The following is a 21,527-nucleotide window of genomic DNA, read 5'->3' as shown; positions in this document are numbered from 1 at the left end:
CTATGATCATATCACTGGGTCAATGCCAACTGGCTTCTGTGAAAAAATGACCTGGGATCTGCTATGACCTCAGGTCGTCAGGACATCAGTTATTACATAACAATGAATAATAACTGACCCGCCTCATCCCTGAGGTAACCCCACCAGGGTCCATTTGGCCCAGGAACTCTAAGAACGTAAGGAACGTGTTCGATGGACCAAACACTTTCCAAACACCAGATCATTCTCCTAAACACTCCCTAACTTTACTTTGCTGTGAAGCCTACAAGAAACCTTACAACAGTTAGGCAATGGGTGTGCAAAGGCTACCACCTATCAATCAGTGGCGCTGGAACATTTTTAATAGTGGGGGTGCTGAAAGCCAGCTGCCTTACCCCTGTCCACCCCCTGCCCCCCAAGCTGAGGCTGGGAGGAAAGCCCCGGGCAGAGAGGAGGAAAGCCCCAGGCGCGGAGCCGGGAGGAAAATCCTGGGTGCAGGGCTGGCTACTGCGACTCCAGGTGAGCGGGGTGACAGCCGGGACCCTGGGCGCAGAGCAATAGCAGAGCTCCAGGCACACAGGGTGGCAGCCTGAACCCTGGGCACGGGGCAGGAGCCTGGGGGTGCTGCAGCACTCCCCGCACCCATAGTTCCCACACCTTTGCCTATCATGGTGACCGGCACTGTCTCATTGTTTCCATGTGCTCCCCCATCTGGCTGTGTTTATCCACCTGTTTTCTGTTGTCTTATATTTGGATTGTAAACTCTGTGGGGCAGGGACTTTTTGTTCTGTGTCTGTACAGCACCTAGCACAATGGGGTCCTGGTCCATGACTGGGATTCCTAGGTAGTACAAATAATATTAATACATAAATAATTCATCTCACGCAAAAGACCCCTCTGCAGCTGGTACAGGTAACAGTCTCCATCACTTCATCCCCTTCATTCTTCTTGGCCACATTCATTAGCTGAGACTTTTCACCACTGACAGTTGGCATATGGATCCCCAGCTGGATTCTTTCATTGCCTTGTTCAAATGCCTCTCCCCATATTATCACCTCCCTTGGTGATAGCAGCCAGGACAGGAAGCTGAAGCTGCATCACGCATAACACAAGAGCCGGCAAAAGCCTGCACCGCTTTGTCTTTATTTATTTGCGGTCATTTATATTTTATAAAATGATCTGGAAGCAGCTGTACCTTCTCTGCTTGGCATTTGCCCGCATTCGACAAGACTAGACTAATGTGTATGCACAGAGTATGCCCCGCCCCCAGCCAGGGGCCTCATTTCCCATCCTGGGACAATTCTGAAAAATTGTCCCCTCCCATATCAGGAGCGGTAGTCAACGAATTCCTATCAACCAAATACTGCCACGTACTTTGGTTGTGGGTCAACCAAAACTTTGTGTTTCTGTTTTGACCTTTTCTTAATTTATCTTAAAAAAATTGAATTAACTTAAATTTCCAAAATTTAAATGGTATTGAAGTGAAAAACTGATTTTTTCATTTTGAAAATGTTACATTTTGGGAAAAAAAATTATTCAGGGTTTTTTTTTTTAAAAAAAACAGGAAATTTGTCAAAATTGACCCTTTCCAGTTAAAGGTTTCAGTTCCAACAAATCAGAATGAGTCTGGCCCCAAGCTGACTGGCTACATGTCTTTGCAACTAGGTGCAGGAGCTAGCCACGCATGCCAGGTGCATGAACTAGGTGGCCAGTCTAGTGCTCACAAGATTGCTAGTCTGGATTCCTGCCTGGTTCTTGTCCAGATCTGCTGGGGAATTAAGTGGGAAAAAGACCTCTTGCCCTCTCTCCCTTATTCAAGTGCGCCTCTGCAAGATGAAAAGGAGTACTTGTGGCACATTAGAGACTAACTAAGGTGCCACAAGTACTCCTTTTCTTTTTGCGAATACAGACTAACACGGCTGCTACTCTGAAACCTGTCACTCTGCAAGACGGGGCAGGATTTCTTAAGGTGGTCGTGTCCTTCCTAGGCAGCAGGGAGCCAATTAAACACTGAACTCTGCTCATGTACATAGGAAAGGGGTTGGATTCAATCAAGACCAGTGAGTTTCCAGGTTAAGTGCTGAGTGAGAAGCTGGAATAACCACAGAGGGACTTGCTTCTTAATGGCTGCATTAGAACTAGCTGGCGAGGAATCCTCCCGGCGGCTCAGCACAGAGAGAACAGTACCAGAGCGTGAAATCTCTGTGAAAGAACTCTGCAGAGAGCCATGAGACCACCTGTCCCTGACACAGCCCTCTGCCTGCATATGGAGCAGTGCAGAGTCTGCCTGGCTTTCTGTCTGGAGATGGTTCTAGATCCAAACTTCCCCAGAGTTTGGGGGTGTCTAGATCTGGGGTGGTTTGGTCTGGGCCTGTCTCTAGCAGAGATTGAATTTCCCTGCTGCTGGCTGAGAGCAGCTCCTCTCTCTGTTTTGGTCTCAGCACCAAGCCATGGTTTTGCTTTATGCTGTGCATTGTTGTGGATGGTTTTGTTGTTGCCCATGGGAAAAGCTTAGAGGTCTAAACGCAAGCCTTGAAACACCCAGAGTCCCTTTGTAGTGCATGCCTAAATCACAGCAGGGCTAACTCGATCCTTCATCCTTCCTGAGCAAATGGACTGAATTCCAGGCCATTTACTGCACACAGGCCTTTTGGGTTTGCATGAACATTAAATCTCTTAGGGTCTGGGCATTGCTAAAAGAATAGGACTTTGTAAGGTCCCCACCGTGGGGAGCAAACCAAGGAGATTGAGTGTGAAAGGTCTGTACTGTTTGAACTAAAGGAATAACTCTGTTAGAGAGCAGCTGTAGTAGATTCTTGTCATCTATAGGGAGCAGTCACTAGAGGGGGACAAAGATCCATATTCACCGAGCATAGGTTACATCTTCTTGATCAAAGTCCCTGTCCCCTGGTGTCATGCAGTGTGTGCCTCAGAGATGGCTGTTTGGAACGTTCCCAGGGATCCTTCAGGATATAAACGTTACAGCTATTTATTATTATTATTGCCACTATACCTGAGAGACTGCAAAAAAAAGGCTCCTGCCCTCCTCTGCTTATGTTAGTCCTACAATGGCTCTGTAAATACATCCTTCTCCGGAGGCAGCATGCCCTAATAGGGCCCAGGAGTGGGAGTCATGAGCCTTGGATTCTAATCTCAGATCTGCCTCTGTGACTTTGTAAGAGTCATTTCACCTCTGTGTGCTTCAGCATCTCCAACTGATTGCCAGGAACTGCTGTAGAGCGAGTTAAGCCACATTCTAGGAGAATCCGAAGGAGAGACTACTTTAGCATACGGGGGCCCATTATTGTCTTCGGACACACAGGTTCAATGCCTAATAAAATTCTGCATGTGTGAAGATTGGGTACCTGAGAGCAGAACTGGTTCTCTTCAGCCCCCCAGTATGTCCTTGGAAAATCCAGAGTGAACTGGGAAATCCCGGCGCGATCTCTCACCCCTTTTTCAGAGTGGCACACGCCATGGCAGCACTGAGCCCAGCGCTGCAATGTGAGCATCCGAGAAGCAAGTGATGGTCACATTCTGAGCTGCCCTGCGGCCATCTAGAGCCCCCTGTGTGACACAGCTCATGGAGCAATGGACCCAAGAGATCTTCCAGGCCAAGATCCTTTCCACTACCACCAAACCAGCCATCCCGGCTTCCTTCTTTCCCAGCCCCATTCTCATGAGCTGAGTTACTGTAGCTATTTCTCTTTAGTCAAACAAAATGGATCATTTCTGGGGGGGTTTCTAAGTTTCCCTCTAGGAGAAAGAAAATGTTGTTTGCTTCTTTCTCTCCCGCTTTTGTGTGTTGCTTCTTGCATAATTAAGGCTTTCTGTTCTCTCAGCCTGCACTCCAGCAGATTACATTGTGTGCGCTCCTCACCAGGCAGCTGAGACGGGCTCTTGCTTTGCCGAGATGTGTTTTGCTTATTGAAATGGGACAAGCTAAAAACATCTGAGACTTACCATTAAATCTCATTACATTTGTACAGTTGGTAGATTTACAGTCCTCCTCGGGGCAGTCTCTGGCATCTAGGCCAGAGAAAGTTCTTAGCTGACCAAATGGGATTGTTAATAGAAGAAATTATAGGGGGAGTTATTTTTTTTCCCTGGCTTTGAATTTTATTTCCTACTTTAGCAGTGATTGCAGTAGCTTATCTCTGGTAATAGCTTATCTGGTAATACCGGAAGCAGCGCTCTCTGATGCTAATGTCTCAGGCTGTCTAAACCTTAATTTGAGAGGTGATTAAATGACGAGGGGGGAAATAAAAGCAGGCGTATCTTATTTTTAAGGTGTTTAGGCTGATTGTGTGTGTTTTGGATTAACACCTGCTTTGCCACCGATGTATGGAAATAATTCTCTGCTACTTAAGCCATGCATGACTGTTTAGGTTTTGAGGGGTGGAATTGATGGGCATGAAATTCTGTGGCGTGACCTGAATATCCTCTCTAAAATCTTATGAATTATCATCTGCCCAAATTAAATCAGATTCTTCTTTTGCTCTGGATCCCCATTTAGGTTTCGAAAGCCGAGACACAGGCAGTGTAAAATCTCCCGTTTCAGCTAGGAGCAAGCCTAGCTTCTCTTAGTGCTGGTCCTGCACCACTCATCTGTTTTTTGTTCTGTTTTTTTTTTTTGCAGGTCTGATTTTTTTTTTTCAGTTGCTCCTGCAGCTTGTAGAGAAGGGGTGGGGGGGGACTGGTGTTTTGACATGTGATTCAGAAAGACCTCAGAGACTTTTCTAAGGTTAGGTGAACAACAGCTAGTCTCTCAGACTTCCCACCCGAGGAGTATGGAAGCACATCGGTGTGATCTAGGGGCGTGGTCTGAGCGTACCAATGGAAACTAGGTGGACCTGAGTTTTCTAGCCTTGGGCAAGTAACTTGCATTCTCTGTGGCTCAGTTCTCCAGACTGTAAAATGATGGTTGCCCAACAATACCTGCCCAACTCATGGTGAGGTGGGGGTTGTGAAGGTTGGTTAGTTAGATAATGTTGATAGATGAGAAATAAGTGTTGTTGTTAAAGCTGCTCTTAACCTTCCTCTGCCCTGACAGAGTTTCAACATGTCAGTCCAAGGTACCGCTCTCCAGTACCATAATGTGGGAGTATTTGAGCACTTCCCAGTGCCCCCATGAGGCAGGGCAGGCCTATTATTCCATTTCACAGATGGGGAACTGAGGCACAGAGACTAGGTGACTTGCGAAGCAGGGGACTACATGCAGCTTTCCCAAGACCCAGGCTAATACCCCAACCAATGGGCTGTCCTTGCCCTTGAGGCCTCCATGTTGTGGCCACCATTCTTCTGGTTGCAGAGGACCCTCCAGACCCCTTTGGAGCTGCTGTGCCATTCCTGAGAGGGAGGGGAGCACTGCTGAGAGTTGTGAAGCTCTTTCCCTAGAACCCCTTAGGCTGAGTGTGCCTTCCTTCATGTGGAAATGTCACTCATTGGGCTTGCAGTGGATGTTACCTTGAAAACAAGATGGCGGCATTTCTTATCTGGTTGGGTCCCAAAAAGGGCTGTACTCATTAGGCTTTCTCACAGTGACACTGGCAAGCAATGGTGACCAAGCAGCCTCTGGCTGGGGTCATGGGGAACTTTAGGGCTTTCATGTTGCTTCTCTAAGAGTGATAGTTTGCGGTGTGTACTCCCCTCTCCCCTGCTGTAGTCATGATCACTATGTTTCCCATGGCAGTCAGGAAGGCTGCCCATTGCCAGTCAATATGTCTGCAATGCCATTCCTGCTAGTGGACCATTAGGGAGTGCTGAAGTGCCTGGCATACATCCTCTTAACCCCCTTTCCTCCACAATGGAGGCTGAGCTTACAGCCATCTGGGAGAGGTCAAAAGGCATTCCAACACCTAGGTCTCCCCTTCTATAGCTCACAGCTCCTTCCAGGTGATTCAGCATTTTATCTCTCTTCCCCCTCCTCCCCCATTCCACAGTGGCACTGTTGCATTCAGTTTGGCATCCCCCAACTCATTTACATTTGAGCCTGGAGTTCTGCTTAGTAAGCACCACCGTTGCTTTGATGAGTGTGCAAATATTATTTTTCATTAGGAGTGATTTAGTCATATTAAATGACATTACTGGCTCGTATGACGAAGCACGTATTCCCTTCTGCGATACATTGGGGCAGGCATTCCCCGGATTGCTTAGCTTTGAAGACAGCCAGGTTCAACGTGCTGACAATTCAGAAAGCTCAGCTGCAGCTGGATCCCTGGTTTAAAAAATAATAACTTGAGGTGAGAGAACATTACTGTCCCTTGAATTCATGCTTTTTTCATTAACTTTTTCAGTTACCCCTGCTAGATGTGCTTCTGGGAAGTGAGGACTGCAGGGTGGCTGTTACGGAAAGAGGCATTTTGTTAAAACTCTGGCGTCATTTGAGGGGAAAGCTGGGGGGTTCTTAGTTGCCTCTCAATGTTTTCTGGGTTTCCTTACAATTTGGAGGATATATCCTTCCACTGGAATCTTCTAAAGACACAATAATGCTGCTGCTGCTAACAGCAACACCTACAGTGGGGCTTATACATTGTTTCTTCAAGCCCATATGGAAAAATCTTACAAAATTTAATAGAAACATGATATATTTTCTGTAGGTTTTTTTGGGCTGTTCTGCAGAATTTGACAGAGCATTACACCTGGACAATAAAACTCTATGTGAGGTGTCATAGGGGTGTCATGTGAGGTTCCTTCCCCACTCTGAACTCTAGGGTACAGTTGTGGGGATCTGCATGAAAGACCCCCTAAGCTTATTCTTACTAGCTTAGGTTAAAACTTCCCCAAGGTACAAACTTTTACCTTTTGTCCTTGAACCTTTATGCTGCCATCACCAAGCGTCTAACAAAAATAACAGGGGAAGAGCCCACTTGGAGACGTCTTCCCCCTCCAAATATCCCCCCAAGCCCTGCACCCCCTTTCCTGGGGAAGGCTTGATAAAAATCCTCACCAATTTGCATAGGTGAACGCAGACCCAAACCCTCGGATCTTAAGAACAATGAAAAAGCAATCAGGTTCTTAAAAGAAGAATTTTAATTAAAGAAAAAGTAAAATAATCACCTCTGTAAAATCAGGATGGTAAATACCTTACAGGGTAATCAGATTCAAAACATAGAGAATCCCTCTCGGCAAAACCTTAAGTTACAAAAAGACACAAAAACAGGAATATACATTCCATTCAGCACAACTTATTTTATCAGACATTTAAACAAAACAGAATCTAACGCATATCTAGCTAGATTGCTTATTAACCCTTTACAGGAGTTCTGACCTGCATTCCTGCTCTGGACCCGGCAAAAGGCATCACACACACACACGGGACCCTTTGTCGTCCCCCCCCCACACCGCCCCCCAGCTTTGAAAGTATCTTGTCTCCTCATTGGTCATTTTGGTCAGGTACCAGCGAGGTTATTTTAGCTTCTTAACCCTTTACAGGTGAAAGGGGTTTTCCTCTGGCCAGGAGGGATTTAAAGGCGGTTAGTCTTCCCTTTATATTTATGACAGGAGGGTTTAAAAAAACCCTATAGCAAGGATCAGATTCGCTCTTAAATTCTATAGGCCAGATTCTCGGTTACATTACAGCTCCTCTGCACGGCTTGGGTGTCACACACGGGCCGGATTCGGGCTGTGCGTAGCCACCACAGAGCTCCCGTGGCAGAGGGCAACTCTTTCCTGGCCTGAGGGAGACAACGCCGTGTGACTGTGCTCGGAGCTGCGCTATGACATGGTTCGGCTGTGAGTGAGTGCCTGATTCTGATCTGACTCGCGTTGATATACGGGGGTGGGTTAACTCTCTTGAAGTCATTGCAGGTAAAACCAGCGTGAGTGAGATTAGAATCGGGATGCTGTGAGGATCTTTGTGTTGCGCAGATTGGAGAGAGCTCTTTATTATCCCTTGATTCTAGCTGCTTTTGTGGTACACACTCTCAGAAACGTAGGTCTTTCCCCATGCCGTCTGCCATTCCCTGCAGGAGTCTCACTGAGCCATTCCTTTCTATAGAGTCCAACGATCACTGGGTCCCCTAGAACCACGTTCCTCCCCTTGCCTTCCGTTATCACTGGAAATCTGCAAAGGCCTGAGAGTAGCTTGGCATAATTGAGGTGTTTGCTATGTGTGGCCAGAGTCTCTCAGCAGGTGCTGCTCTGAGAAAGATGCTCAGGAGAAGAACATGGAGCCGATATAGCTTTGTGGTGACTGCCGGGCACTGCAAAGGGCTCAGATCAGGGCATGCTGCCCACAGATTTGCACATTTGGATGTAAAGCAGAGAATTCCCTTTTGAGGCAGAACCTGTGGCTAGTGGTAAGGATTATTTACATTTTGGCACAAACGAATAGGGCATTACAACGAGGAGCATTAATGACAATAAATGGGTGATTATAGACAGAATTCTCAGGGGTTTTGATAAGCTCGCACCATAGTGAGAAGAACACAGGTGAAGGGAGAATGCTTCCCTTTGCTTGCCCTGGCCTCTTCAAGTGACAAAAACAACAGCCGAGGGAGGTGTAAAGTTATAGAGGCTAGAGATTTCAGAGCTGATATTAAACCATTCCACACATGAAGGGCCAGCATCCTGCTTCTGCTCTGAAATTACTGTGTAACTACGTAGTCTGTCAAGTGTAACAGGGGCTGTCTTTGTTCTGTGTTTGTACAGCACCTAGCACAATGGCAACCTGGTCTGCCTCTGGGGGCCCATCCAAAAGCCAATCATAAATAATACTGTTCATCTATCTCCGCATTCTAAGGCCCTTGGCACTGTACTATCTAGACACCACAATCATTAGAGAATTTATAATACTTTGCCCTTTCATAGCACCTTGGGGCTGAGGATCACAACACACTGTACAAACACTAATGGTGTACCCCTCACAACTGCCCTGTGGGGTAGATAAGGACTAGAGTGCCGTTTCCAGATTGGGGGGGCAATGAAGGCACAGAGAGATTTGAGAAATTGGGGTGCTTTTCTCAAAGGCACTTGAGTGATTTAGAAGGCCCCATTAACTTCCCAGGAGACTGAGACCCTAAGGGCCAAATCCTCAAAGGTGTTTAGGCGCATGACTCCCACTGGCTTCTCTTTTGAAAACTTTAACTCTGATCCAGCTCCCATTAAAGCTGATAGGGGCCACAATCAATGCAGAGGGGAGGCTTTCTATGTCACTTGCCCAAGGGCCATGCAAGGAAGTAGTGACAGAGCTGAGAAAATAACTATCTCCTGATTCCCAGTCCTGTGCATGCTCCTCCTTCCCATAGTTACTGTTAATCAGTCCTAATGTATGTGGGTGAGCAGTAAGTATAGGGTTCTATTCCCACCTCTGACACTTCCTCAAGTGACCTTTGGCAAATTACTAAACTTCTCGGTGTGGTGTTAGGCATAACTAATGATTCAAAAATATTTTGAGTTCCTCACAGGAAAGAATGAAGTCTTATTAAAATGGTTGCTGTAAGAGATGGCAGAACGGCTCTCTGTTAATCACTCTCTTCATCCGTACCTCCTTTATACACACACTTACATCCTTAACTGTGGCATCACTGCATCTCAGCCTCAGAATCCAACTGAGCTTTGTCTAGTCCTATAATGTAAAAGTAAGAAGACTTAGTGACCAGAGGACTGGTCTAGAACACACCATTAGGCCAGCTTAACTACATCACTCAGGGCTGTGAAAAAGTTCACGCCCTGTGCAATGTAGTTTAGCCAACCTAAGCCCTGGCGTAGATACTGCTCGGTTGATGGAAGAATGTTTCCATCGACCTAGCTACTACCTCTTGGAGAGGTGGATTTATTACAGTCAGTCTCGGTAGTAAGTGTCCGGACTACAGCAATGCAGCTGCAGCACTGCTGCCTTTCTAGTGTAGTCATAGCCTGACACAGAAAGATTGGCAACCAAAGCATGCTCATTCTTTCCCCCAAACCTGATCATTTTGTCCTGGCTGCAACTTAAACAAAACCCTCTTCTTTCACCCTACCAGTAAAGAAGCTGAATGCTGCATTAGGATCGGTTGTGATGCGTCATGCTTCCTGAAATGAGATTTGCTTTGTACCCTTGTCTTGTTTACTCCTGCTTTGTTGTCTAACACAATAATGCCACTGTCAAAACTCCGACTGCAGGTTAAAAAAATGCAGTGTGCTGTCATTACAAAGAGATAATTATTTCCACATTAATCTTTCAGACGAGATTGTTCGAATGGTTGTGGAGGAGTGCGGGATTGTTGGGGGTTGTTTTTTTTTCCTTCAATCGTAGCCTGTAAGTAGCTCCAGCTTCTATTCTGCAGACATCAGCACTATTCCTGTGGTATCCTGATTGCTGAATAATTTAGTGTGGCACTGTACATAAACTGCCTTTTAAAAATATTTGTTTCCGGTTCAGATGCAAATGGCATCTTAAGCCCTGAAATCAGCTCTGGTAAGCCAAAGGCTAAGGGATAGGTTAGCAGTGGATAAATTCTCACAGCATATAATAAAGACTAGGCTAAATATCTATCTATTAGAGATGCTTTGCTAATAAAATTAGTCCTGAACCAATGAGCATATTAACCCAGATTTCCTATCACATTTCAACACATTCTGGCTACCTAAATTGGATAGACCATTTCAGTCAGATGTGGGGTTCTTCACTTCTGAACAGTTGTATCGTGTTGCTGTGTGATGTTAAACAGCTTCCATGTTGCACCCAAGAAGTGACTGTTTCACTAGCAGGGAGAGTACTTCTTGTAGATAACTTATATTAGTACACAGTGGGCACGCTGAAGACGTTCCTTCTTGGTCTAGAGATTACCAGTTCTAACAATATTCCGCATTTTAAGTTTAGGGAAGGTGTTAGAATCTAGTGCTGAAAAATAACTTCTTAAAATGTGCCACTGTGTCACTTTAAGTTTTGAGCGAGAGGTCAGTTATATTATTAATCAAATGGCAGCCTTGTATAACTTTTGTAAGCCCAGTGGAGATTAAAACGCTTTGTCTAGATCTGTAGATCTTTATAAATAAATGTAGAGAGCACCACTCAGCCATAGCAGTCAGCCATCAAACAGTATGCTAGGCAATGAAGGGAGTGGGAATGTTGATTAAGGATACAGGGACGAAGCCACAGTCATGTACTGGGGATCTCTGGAGGACTTCCCATGAATTTGAGTAGTAAATGGCCATCCAGATCCCCTTGCTGGCTTTGGAGATCCAACCCTGACTGCCTATACAGCGCAAGCTTAGGATCTGATTTATGGAACTCTCCCGCATAAAATGAAGATATTAGTCAGCCCCGCTGAGACCTGAATCTGTGGTTCCAGAAGCGTAAGTGGATCAAACAAAGAGCTCAGTGCAGGACTCTTTATTTGCTTACACTTGCAGTGTAAATCAGGAATAGTGCCACTGCAATAAATGTAAAGCCAGTGTGTTTGGGAGGAGAGTTAGGCCCATTGGAATGACAACTGGTGTAAAACCAGCTTAAGTGAGAGGAGAATCAGGCCGTTAGACCATGTAGCCATCTCATCTCCTCCAAACCTCTGTTTGTTAGAATCCTCCCACAAAGCCCAGGGAGCGTGAAGGTGATCCATTTGTAGTTTTGTGCAGCTGCTGGGAGCCTACGAAACCCTCTGCTATTGACACTTTTCAAACAACCTTTTAGTTGTGTGCTTGGTTTCTGTGGCTAAAGGGAGGTAGGAGGGACTCTCGAAGGACAATCTTGATCTCAGAAGAGCCATCCAAGCTGGAGGCTGGGGATAACGGGTGTGCCTGCTGGAGAGGAGATGAAGCACTACGTTGACAGTGAAGGAGAAGCAGGTGGAGGTTCAGATGTTATTGGTTGCCACGGCAGATAAATCTGCGGGCGCATGCCTCTGTCACTTCCTTTAATGAAGAAGGACAGGACTGAATTTAATACTCATGAAAGGGGTCAGATGTACAGGCTTGGAATCAGAAGCACGTGGAACAGGTTCAGCAAAGGCACAGGGGCAAGCTTTCCCACCGGGACCAAGGCCATCAACGCTTTTCTCAGAGCTTCACAGAACAGTCACTGGATAGTAAAATCTTCCACGCCCTGCTGACCAGGCCTAGATTTGAACCAGCAAACTAGAGGCAACAGTGCACATACAGATCACACCAGGCGTCTCACTGAGAGGGAAAACTGCCCAGCCCTGAGCTGCCCAGTTCTAAGGAGCCCTTGGAGAAAAGAAGCCCTATCCCAGAGGCGGTGAAGAGGGGTGAGTGTCGATCACACCGTTTGTATTTCCCAGCAGAGAGTGCTCTACTATGCTGCCTACAAGCATACGTGCATAGAGCCCAATGCATCCCTTCCCCTTTCACCCACCACGGCCACGCTCAGCTGTTTATGCATTTCCCCAGCTCCCAAGCCCAAAGCGCTGCCCTCAAGAGGAAGAGAATAAAAAAGGTGATGCGGGATTTCCATTTACAGCATTTTTCTTATGGAAAGCCACGTTCCCGGTGTGTGCATCTGACAGCGACCCTGTCCGCTGGCTCCATAACTGAAAAGCCCTCTGCTGGCACCCAGCCCTAGCAGCCCTGCTCTTGTTCATTGACTGGGTAGGATTACAGGAGGAGCTGGGGGAAATGCAGGACAAAGGCCCATGTTTGCTACCACACGTTTCCTGGCTTCTAATTTATTTGTTGCTTTTCCTCCATTCGGACTGGTCTCTGCTGGTTGGGCGAGGATTCTTGCTGATTGTTGTTGCTCTCAGAGATTTTAAGCTCACGCAGGACTGTAAAGCCTGGAGTGTGACCCTGTGTGGCAGGAGGCTCTGGTCTGACAGGAATGATCAGCAAGGGTTGTAGGGTTAAGCCAGGCACACCCAAACTTTGCAGCACTTGGAGGCTGCCTCAGCAGCTTGCCCAGCGTCTGGGGCTCCATTTAAAGGGCCAGATTGTGAGGCCTTCCCACCCTCATGCCCTCACTGGGCCTCCTGTGACAGGACAGGCCACGTCTGTAGCTCACCATAGGGCTTTTAGAGGTGAGGGCAAGATCAGTGATATAATAAAAAGTCAGTTGCAATTTTCACTGCTTGCATTCCTTCATAGATGGGACAGACAACTAAGCCGTGCCAACATTGCGGCTTTTAGCTATTGCACCAGTGTAAACCAGCAAAAACCACAGTGGTGTGATATATATATGCTAGTGTATTGCAATGATACTGTTACATCAACGAAGGTATCCTGCTGGCTAAAACCCCTAAGTGTAGATTGGCCCTCAGATTCGACAGTGATAATTGCCTTTGACATACCATATGTAGACAAATTGGATAGACTGTGGTTATACCCCTAGGAAATGTTTCTCATTATTTCTACTTGTTTCTTTATGCCACTCGGGGCATCAGTGTTAATAGCGCTCCTCGTGATCAATAAGAAGAGGGGCAAAGGAGGAGATCAGCTGGGGACCATGGTGCTAAGTGCACTGCAAACACCTAGGCAGGTAGATAGCAGTTCAGAAGTGGCACAAAGCCTCCGGTGACGTTTCCTGAAAGAAGCAGGCTTTTCACTTGTCTATTAATTTGGTGGGGAATAAACCAGACACAGAATTAAGTTTGTCTTGAACTGATGCCCTGATTTGCAAGCGCTATCAATCCTTTGCTGAATATACTCATGTTAGCTGAGCAGCGGCAGTGACACGAAGCCCATGCCAGCCGCTGCTCTACTGGGGAAAGAGCCGGCATTTGTGTTCCCATTCTGGTCATGATTTCTGCTTGCTCTAGGGGGCAGCCGTTCCTAACAACACAGCCCCTTAGCAAAGGCACCTGAAGGTCCAGGAACTCCAGAGACTGTGCCTGCAGTTTGCAAGCCCCCAATAACACAGATTGCGCTGCTAATCTAATCCCCATCTCTGAAGCGATCGCACTGTCTTCAGTCTCAGTTCTGCAGCCTTTTGAATTCCTGCCAGGGCTTCTTCTCCCCCGCCCCTCCCCCCCACTGCTGGATCTTGGATTTCTGTGTGACGCTGCTTAATGCAAGAATTGAGGCAGCGGGTATCTTGGTCAGTGGCAATGTATTGCCAGATAGGCAGAGAGCATGTTGGTGCCTTTAATCCATGAGAGTCACCTGGCCCAAGGAATAGGCCGTGCCCCGCACCTATCCCACACACAAGGTGGAATTGCTGCATGGTCACTGACCTGCAGATCCGCGCACGCATAAAAGAAATGAATTGTGCACCGAGCCCAATGCAGCCCTTCCCCTCACACTCTGGAAAGTGAATTGGTTCAGAACAAAGTTGCAGCTATTTATAAAACAACTGGATAAGTGCTTTCACTAGCCGGTAAAGCTGCTTGGAGCTGCTGGAGAAATGAGACGCTTGTCAGATATGCATTTCTGTGCTATATCTGGTTTATAATAATACATTAGGGACAAAAGAGTCTGTTTAACTAACATTAAGGGCGTTAAGGCAAGCTGACAAATGCCAGGATATTTAGCAAAGATTGGCACTTCTTTGCAATTAAAAAACATCCCTCAGACCCCCCCCCCCGCCCTAAGTTTCGTGTAAAATGCCTAAGCCTATTATCCTTATGTAACCAAAACTGGCTGCACAAGGAATGCAGATTGTGGACCAAGGTGCTTTATGCTACCAGAGTCGTCTGTTTCCTGCCCATTAGCATTTGCAGACTGTCAGACCTTCGCCCCCTTTCATCCCACTGAGTGCATTCCTGCCTTTTTTTCCCTGCAGCCTGACCTCCTTCCAGCAGACTCCTTCCAGATATACCGTGGGATCAATAGATCTCATCAAGCCTAAATTCTTGTCCTAGCCTGAAGAACAGTGTGTCCCTTTGGAAATTCTCCCCAGTCCATCAGCACATACCCACATAGACTGGTTCCCTGCATTGTAAGAGAAGAAGGTGGTGGGGTCAGCCTCCCACCAACCAGCTGTGTATAACCACTCCAGTTACAAGCTGCGTCCTGATCGCTGACAGAAGGCACCTGGGGAACACCTCTGCCATGCATCTGGCAATGCAGGCAGGCAGGTATAGGAGGGCTTACTCTGCTCCTGTATCTGCCATATCTCCACAAGTGCAGCAGCATCAGATATGGGCAGGCATGTTCAGAAAATGCAGCAGCTAGCTCCAGATGGGATCTTTATTGTAGCGGGGGATGCTGCAGATTTGCCAGCCAAGTGGGCTCCCTAGAAGTCAACACAAATGGCCTTGGCTCTGCCCCACGAGAAGCCCCCTCCCCGCCTCCCTGTTTCCAATGTTCAGCATTCACATAGGAGGAACATGCTGCCACCTTGTATTTCCTTTTCATTCCAATCCAGGAGCCATTTCTAGCCAGAGTGGGAGGACACCACTCAGCAAGCCAGTAGTGTAAATAACTGCCAAGTACATGGTATGGGCTGTGATGTACGAGTGCACAGTGGTGCCAAAACCAGGTGTGACAGTGTTAATTCAGGATACAGGGCTGGCCTCAATAGGTCACTGTCAAAGCACTTTTCTCCCTTCTTTTTTCCGCTCTCACTTTTTTCATGCAGACCAAGGCGGACCTGTGTCTCCCTTCCTCGCATGCATGAGCACTGGGGCATACAGTAAGTAGAAACAGGTCTGAGCTGCAGAAGTTCCACGGTGGATCCAAACTTCCCCAAATTTGGGGGTGTTCAGTTAACAATTTTTGGAGCCAGGAAATTCGGACCCAACTCCAAGCTTTGCCAAAGTTCAACGATGTTCAGATCAGAGCTTTGCCAACTCTCCTGATTTTATCAGAACTCTCCCAATAGTTGGTGCTTTTTCTTTAAAGCCCCTGCTCCTGGAGTCAAGTGAGAATCACAACATTCATTTTTTAAAAGTACATTTCTGTACCTCATGGTTGCAGAGAAAAAGACTGAAAACAAGAAGGCAAATTTAAAAAATTCCAGTATGGCCGTTCTTATGTTCTTAAACTGACATATAGTTCCACTGAAGTCAATGGGCCAGATCTTCCACTGGAACAAATCAGTGTAGCTCACCTGAAGTCAATGAAGCCACATATAGCTGAGGATCTGGCCTCAGGTTTCTGCTGCTGGCCCTTTATGCTATCTGTGGTATTTTCAAATACATCCTTTGCTGTAGTAGCAAAATGCCAGATACGGAGGTTGTTTAAGTTTCTTCCAGATTGTCCATCACCTGGTTAGTATTTTTTCACCGCATCATAAATTTTTAAGGCCACAAGGGGCCATTCTATCCTCTAGTCTGACCTCCTGCATAACACAGGCCTGTATTAATTCTTGTTTCAAGTCCAATAGCCATCTTTGATCTAGAGTCATGTGTTCTCCTTTTGCCATCCAGGCTGTTGCAGAGCTTCTGGCCTGGTGTCCAAGCTAGAAGGGGGCCCTGCCACAGGTGTCAGGCTCTGTGCCATGGGAGTTGGCTCTGATTTTCATGCAACTTGCAGTACACCTATGCCAGGCACTCAGGCTCTCACCTGTCACCTGTTCTGCTGCTTAGTTCTTACGTCTCCAATCAAATTAATAGTGAGTGTGGTGTTTTATTTGCACAATGGCAATTTGCTTGTAAGGGGGCCTTGGTGGAGCCGTGACTTAGCTTTTCACTCTGTGGATGCCTTTGGAAGAGAAATGCTGTCCTGCAGCCCCAATGCTTAATTCTCAAACTGCTTTCTTCCGCAGAAAAGCAGCAGGGGTTCTGAGGAGCTCTGGTGATCCACTGATTAAAAACTAGAGAACCACTGAGCTACAGATTATTAACCTGGCCACTCTGGAAACTCTGCCCAGGCCCTATCCTGGCTCTCAAATGAAATGAGTTTGGGGGGGTGTCAGCGTGGCCCCATGTTTTGCCCATAGTTCGGCTGAATCAGCAGCCTGTGCTGATTAGAAGCCCTGGGGATGCCTGGCAGGTGTCTGCCCTGCCGGACCCATGTGTTGGAATCTTCGACAGCTCCTTCCCCTGCAGTGTACCTCAATCATCAGCCTCTTCCCGTCACCAGCAGGAGAGCCTGGAGGAGTTAAAACACCCAGCCCCATTGAATTTGGATGCCTCAAGCCCCTAAGCACTGCTAAAAACCCAGCCTCCACCACAACTGCTCTTGGCAAGAATCCACCCAAACCCTGACCGGAGCTCTGGAACCGCAAGGCCCCACATAGGCTCCACGGCCCAGACCAGGAGCTGTGCTTTGGGCTGGGTTCTTAGACCTGCCCCCAGGCTCATTCTGCTCTCCCCAGGACCCAGGCTGATCCCTGGTGCTCTTTACAGGGTTGCTGGTTCTCAGCACGGCTCTCCGAAGGAGCCCAGTGAATCAGCTGAAGGAGTCTTTACAGCTGTTGCTGTGAATGCATGTTGAGCATGGCCCCATACTCAGGGGAAGCATTTTCTTCCCCTCCTTGTCACTGATCCTGTCTTAGAAGCTGGAGAAAACATTTCCTTTCCCTGCCAGCCCTGTCCTGGTTCTCCTGGGCTGGGCACTTCATTGCTGGCTAATGGAGTTTGAAAGGAACAGGATTCGCTTGTCATTTACGCTCTTCTTTGGGGACCAGTGTCAGTGGTGATGCTGTCAGGAATAGCCAGAGCGTTGTGCCTCCCTTTACGGAGATTGAAGCACAGCAGGGAAGCATTCCCCGGGTCTCTTTGGGGCACTACCCTGTTCTTCGAAATGCTCAGTGATGCAGAGCTGAGGTGCCCAGGACAGAGAAGACCAGCGTGTTAAGGTCACTGATGTGGGCCCTGGTTTGCATGGGGACCTGGTACACAAGAGGGTTAGGATAGGGCAGCCTGCTTCATTCTGTGAGGTGTTGCAGATAGAAAAGCCACGACCCTGTCCCCCGCTTCCTCTCATGTGCATAGTGTGCACCTCCAGGCGGCCTGGAGAGAGCAGCACGCTGCCAAAGTAGGGAGGGAGACGCCTTTGGCATCCCCCTTTCTCCACACATGACTTCCTGTGCAATTCATTTGCTGCCACAGCTTCCCCTCTTCCCCCATATATGCCCCCTCCCCTGCTTCCTCCTCCTCCCCTCACCCCCAGTTCTCCCACTTGTCTCCCTACTATTGAGCACAACTGTCTCTGCAGCCCCCCCCATGCGTTTGTGTGCAATAGGAGGGCCAGTGTGCGCGGCTGTGCCTTAATGTAACTGAGAAGGCAGCCCAAGGTTCATGAGACAATCACTATGATTGAGATATCAGCAGAACTGCAGATCCACATCAGGGCATGGTGGGAAAGCTCTGATTAGCAGCACTCCAAACTCACAGGCAACAGCATCCCCAACTGGTGGCCAGATGGCCCAGGTAGGCATGAGCAAGACTGGATCAGCGGATGTCAATCAAGTGATCCATTCCTTCCATTCTGTCTTCTCCGTCCTGTTCATTAAACAACTGGCTTTCCTCTAACAGTGCATGAATAACAGCTTTTGCTACCGAGCCACCTATCCGGTCCGCCACCAGCCGTGCTGTTGTGAGCCAGCAAGGAATTGCAAATGACACGATTCCTGCTAGAGAGCTTGAAACTTGTCGGTTTCAGTTTCCTTCCGGCAGGGCTTTAAAAACATTGATTGCTGCCTATTCCCGTGGCACGGAATTGTAGATCCGCAGCCTGACATTTTTAGGAATATTGGCCCTGAATCTTTTGGAATAATGCAGGCTGAATGTGGACTGAATAATACAGGCTGGAGTTGGCTTGCTACTGCTAATAATCAGCCCTGAATTCTGGCTCTACACTGTCTTGTGTCTATACAGTGACTTTTGATGGCATCACCTGGCTGGCCAGAGCACCTCCCACAGGGGGCATGGACGATAGACATGCCTGTTCCAGCCACATGTACTTACCTGTGCTCTGACCTTGATCTACTAGGTGGCCTTGGGCAAGTCATAGAATCATAGGACTGGAAGGGACCTCAAGAGGTCATCTAGTCCAGTCCCCGGCACTCAAGGCAGGACTAAGTATTATTGTCGTTTAATCCCTCTGCAGCCTACTCCTCCCCCCCCCCCCCCCGGTATCTGTACAATAACAATTTCCTCCTCGACATGGTGGGCTTGGAGGTCGTGAAAAGGACTTTGTTTGGGCTGGGAGGTAAATTCCTGGCAGTCCCGGTGGCTTGGCTAGCCCTAGGTGTGTGAGTACTTGCTCACTAATGTTGTGAGCCTTTAGTGTTCACACACTGCTCACGCTTTGGTGTCACCCACTCAAGTTTGGTCCTGACTGGGAAAAGCAGCTGTGTTGAAGTGAGACTTAACGAACATAAAATAAACTCGACCACATTCTCCAGAGTAGACACAAGGTAGGGCCTTTAGCCCAATTTTAGAACGCCAAGTTCGTGCCTAGACAGGTGCATGTCTCCTAGGAAAAGTGGTCAGGTTTTGGTTGAGCTTAGCTAGATCCCATGAGCTGAGCCTGAGTTATATTCAGACTTTTCCCCAGTCAAGATGAGACCTCAGCTGCCGTCCAGAGCAGCACATCCTGTGTATGGTGTCCATGAAAGGCAGATAGCTTTGGTTACACTCAAACTGCATTAACATCTTTGTCGCTCAGTGCTTTCTTTGCCTGGGGACACACATTGCCAGGCAGGAGATGTGATATTACCTATAGTGAAGGTGTGCCAGACACTCTCCTTACTCCTCAAGATGAGCAGGAATATTTTAGCCTTGGAAAGGCACTGTAACAAATGGTTTAAAATTATTCTAGTTTATGGTGTTTCCCAATAACACAGCTTAGCAACTCATTTTTAAATTAAAGAGAGAGGGAGTTGTCAACACCCCAGTTATTTTCCCCCCACATGATCACAATAAAAAGGGAGGCCAGATACACAAGAGAAGGGAAGACAGCAGTGTCAAGGCTGCATAAATAATGGGGTGCAGTAAATACCCACTCTGTTGTGAAAGATGTGTTTGCAACCAGTTCATTCCCCCTTTTGATAGAAGGCCAGATTTTCAACAGCCTGGCACCCACATTTGGGGCCAGACATCCAAAGGTGCTCAGCACCCAGCAGCTGCCCTGGGGACACCTGAGGCCAACATACTGAGCTCCTTTGAAAATCTGGCACATAAAGTCTCATAGTGTGGAGATGCTGCACACCCACAAATCCAACGCAAATTCATGGGTACTATGGGTCCCCAGTTGCTTTGGAAATCAGGCCTGTAGTTAATTAAGGTGCCAAATTCTACTGTACCCCTTCCTCACACCATGTGGACTGTGTAATAAGGGTGCATGGTGTTCTGTGCCGTGCTTGGCGCAGGAGGTACAGGAGTGGGCTTGCTGCCATTTGGAAACCGGTTCATGATGGCGATGGCCTCCAATGGCAGCTTCAAGCATACTTGTGTCCATAATGCCTTTTGTGCAGCAGATACTGCCTGATGGACAATGCTAGTTAGAAACCTAGGGCAGGGGCATTACCTCCACTTGGTATCTCAACAAAAAGACCAAATATGACGCCTCTTTCCCCCAGGTTTATGGGCAAGGATTTCACACCTGAAACAACAATGCATTGCAGGACCTTGAAGTGGCACCACACAGCCAGGCCGTGTGCTGGATTCTGTATTGTGCCTTGGAGGTTTTTCCTAGACATTTTGGGAAAGGCTCCAGGCCCCAGATTCTTACAGATCTTGATGTGGATTTAGGAGCGTGAATCCAAGACCTCTGGAAATAATTTGGGGATAAAATCAGAAGCCTGCGCTCTTCATGCCTGAAGTCTTCTCAGGTAGAAAGGGCCATTGCCAGGTAATCCACCGCTTGATGCACTGTGCTTCCTCTTACATCATGGCAGCCAGCTTAGCTGGCCTCTTGAGGATTTCATCTACCCAAGGGAATCCTCCTGGGGCAGGGATCTACCCAGATTGGCTCCTATGCAGCCTCCCATTCCAGCTGCTCATGTAGGGGGTGTGGCCAGCCGTCAGAAAGAGGCGTGGCTGGGATGTCCTGGCATCTGGCTGTTCCCTCCCTTTGGGGTTATGGTTAGCTGGACACAAGGTGGAGCAGCCCTTCAGATGGTCTAACTTGTGTTATGGGTTTGACCTAAAATCAGCTTTGGCCTCCCTCCCACAGGCTCTCCTAAGATGCATTGATAGCAGCACAGACCTGGCCCTTTCTTCCCAGGCGAACACTTCTCGATGGTGAGAAACAAATCATCGCTGTGAGAACTCTCTCCACCAGGCAACTAGCAAAGCAGCTGCAGGCTTGTGGAGTTCACTTGTGCTGGTATTGTTTTTCCTTTCTGACTTTCACATGCAGTTTGGTGACAGTCTGTTTTCTGTTACCTATTGGAAAGCTGCCTCTTTCCCCCACCTCAGCAGGACTCTGGATGGGAGATCTGGCCCTGTGGGCTGCTTTGGTTGAAAGCAGCCTTCACAATTAGAAAAGCACTCGTGATTCATGCTGGCCTGCCACGTTCATATCAGGTCTGAACTGTGACTTGTGTAGCAGGCAGCCAACTTCCCTTTATTAGGGAGAAGTCATGTTGGTCTGGTTTTCGTGGAAGTTACAGCATTTGGCTCTGAGCTTTCAGGGAGGGGTGGGGATTTGGGGCAGGGGGGTATTAAGATATTTCATTTACTTTAGAAACATGTTGGACAATATAACGAGGTAGCACTCAGGAAATAGCTCCACTTCTTTCCAATAGAGCTAGATAGAGTACAGGAGATAAAGGTCACCTGCTG

The 21,527-nt window shown here is 47.7% G+C and overlaps 1 protein-coding gene across 3 annotated transcripts in view; it reads left to right on the top strand.

Moving 5' to 3' along the window:
* The window catches only part of FAM163B (family with sequence similarity 163 member B), a 61,405-nt gene that overhangs the window by 20,565 nt on the left and 19,313 nt on the right, over window positions 1–21,527 (top strand). The window contains exon 2 of one of the 3 annotated variants that reach the window (XM_038374786.2): window positions 20,917–21,069. The exons of the other annotated variants lie outside the window; for them this stretch is intronic. The gene's annotated coding sequence lies outside the window, so the exon portion shown is untranslated. The remainder of the gene's footprint in view (window positions 1–20,916; window positions 21,070–21,527) is intronic. 3 annotated transcript variants of the gene reach the window in all.

This window comes from Dermochelys coriacea, chromosome 16, assembly GCF_009764565.3.
Source record: "Dermochelys coriacea isolate rDerCor1 chromosome 16, rDerCor1.pri.v4, whole genome shotgun sequence".
Taxonomy (NCBI): Eukaryota; Metazoa; Chordata; order Testudines; family Dermochelyidae; genus Dermochelys; species Dermochelys coriacea.
The sequence above is the reverse complement of the archived record's forward strand: the minus strand, read 5'-3'. Positions and strand labels throughout refer to the sequence as shown.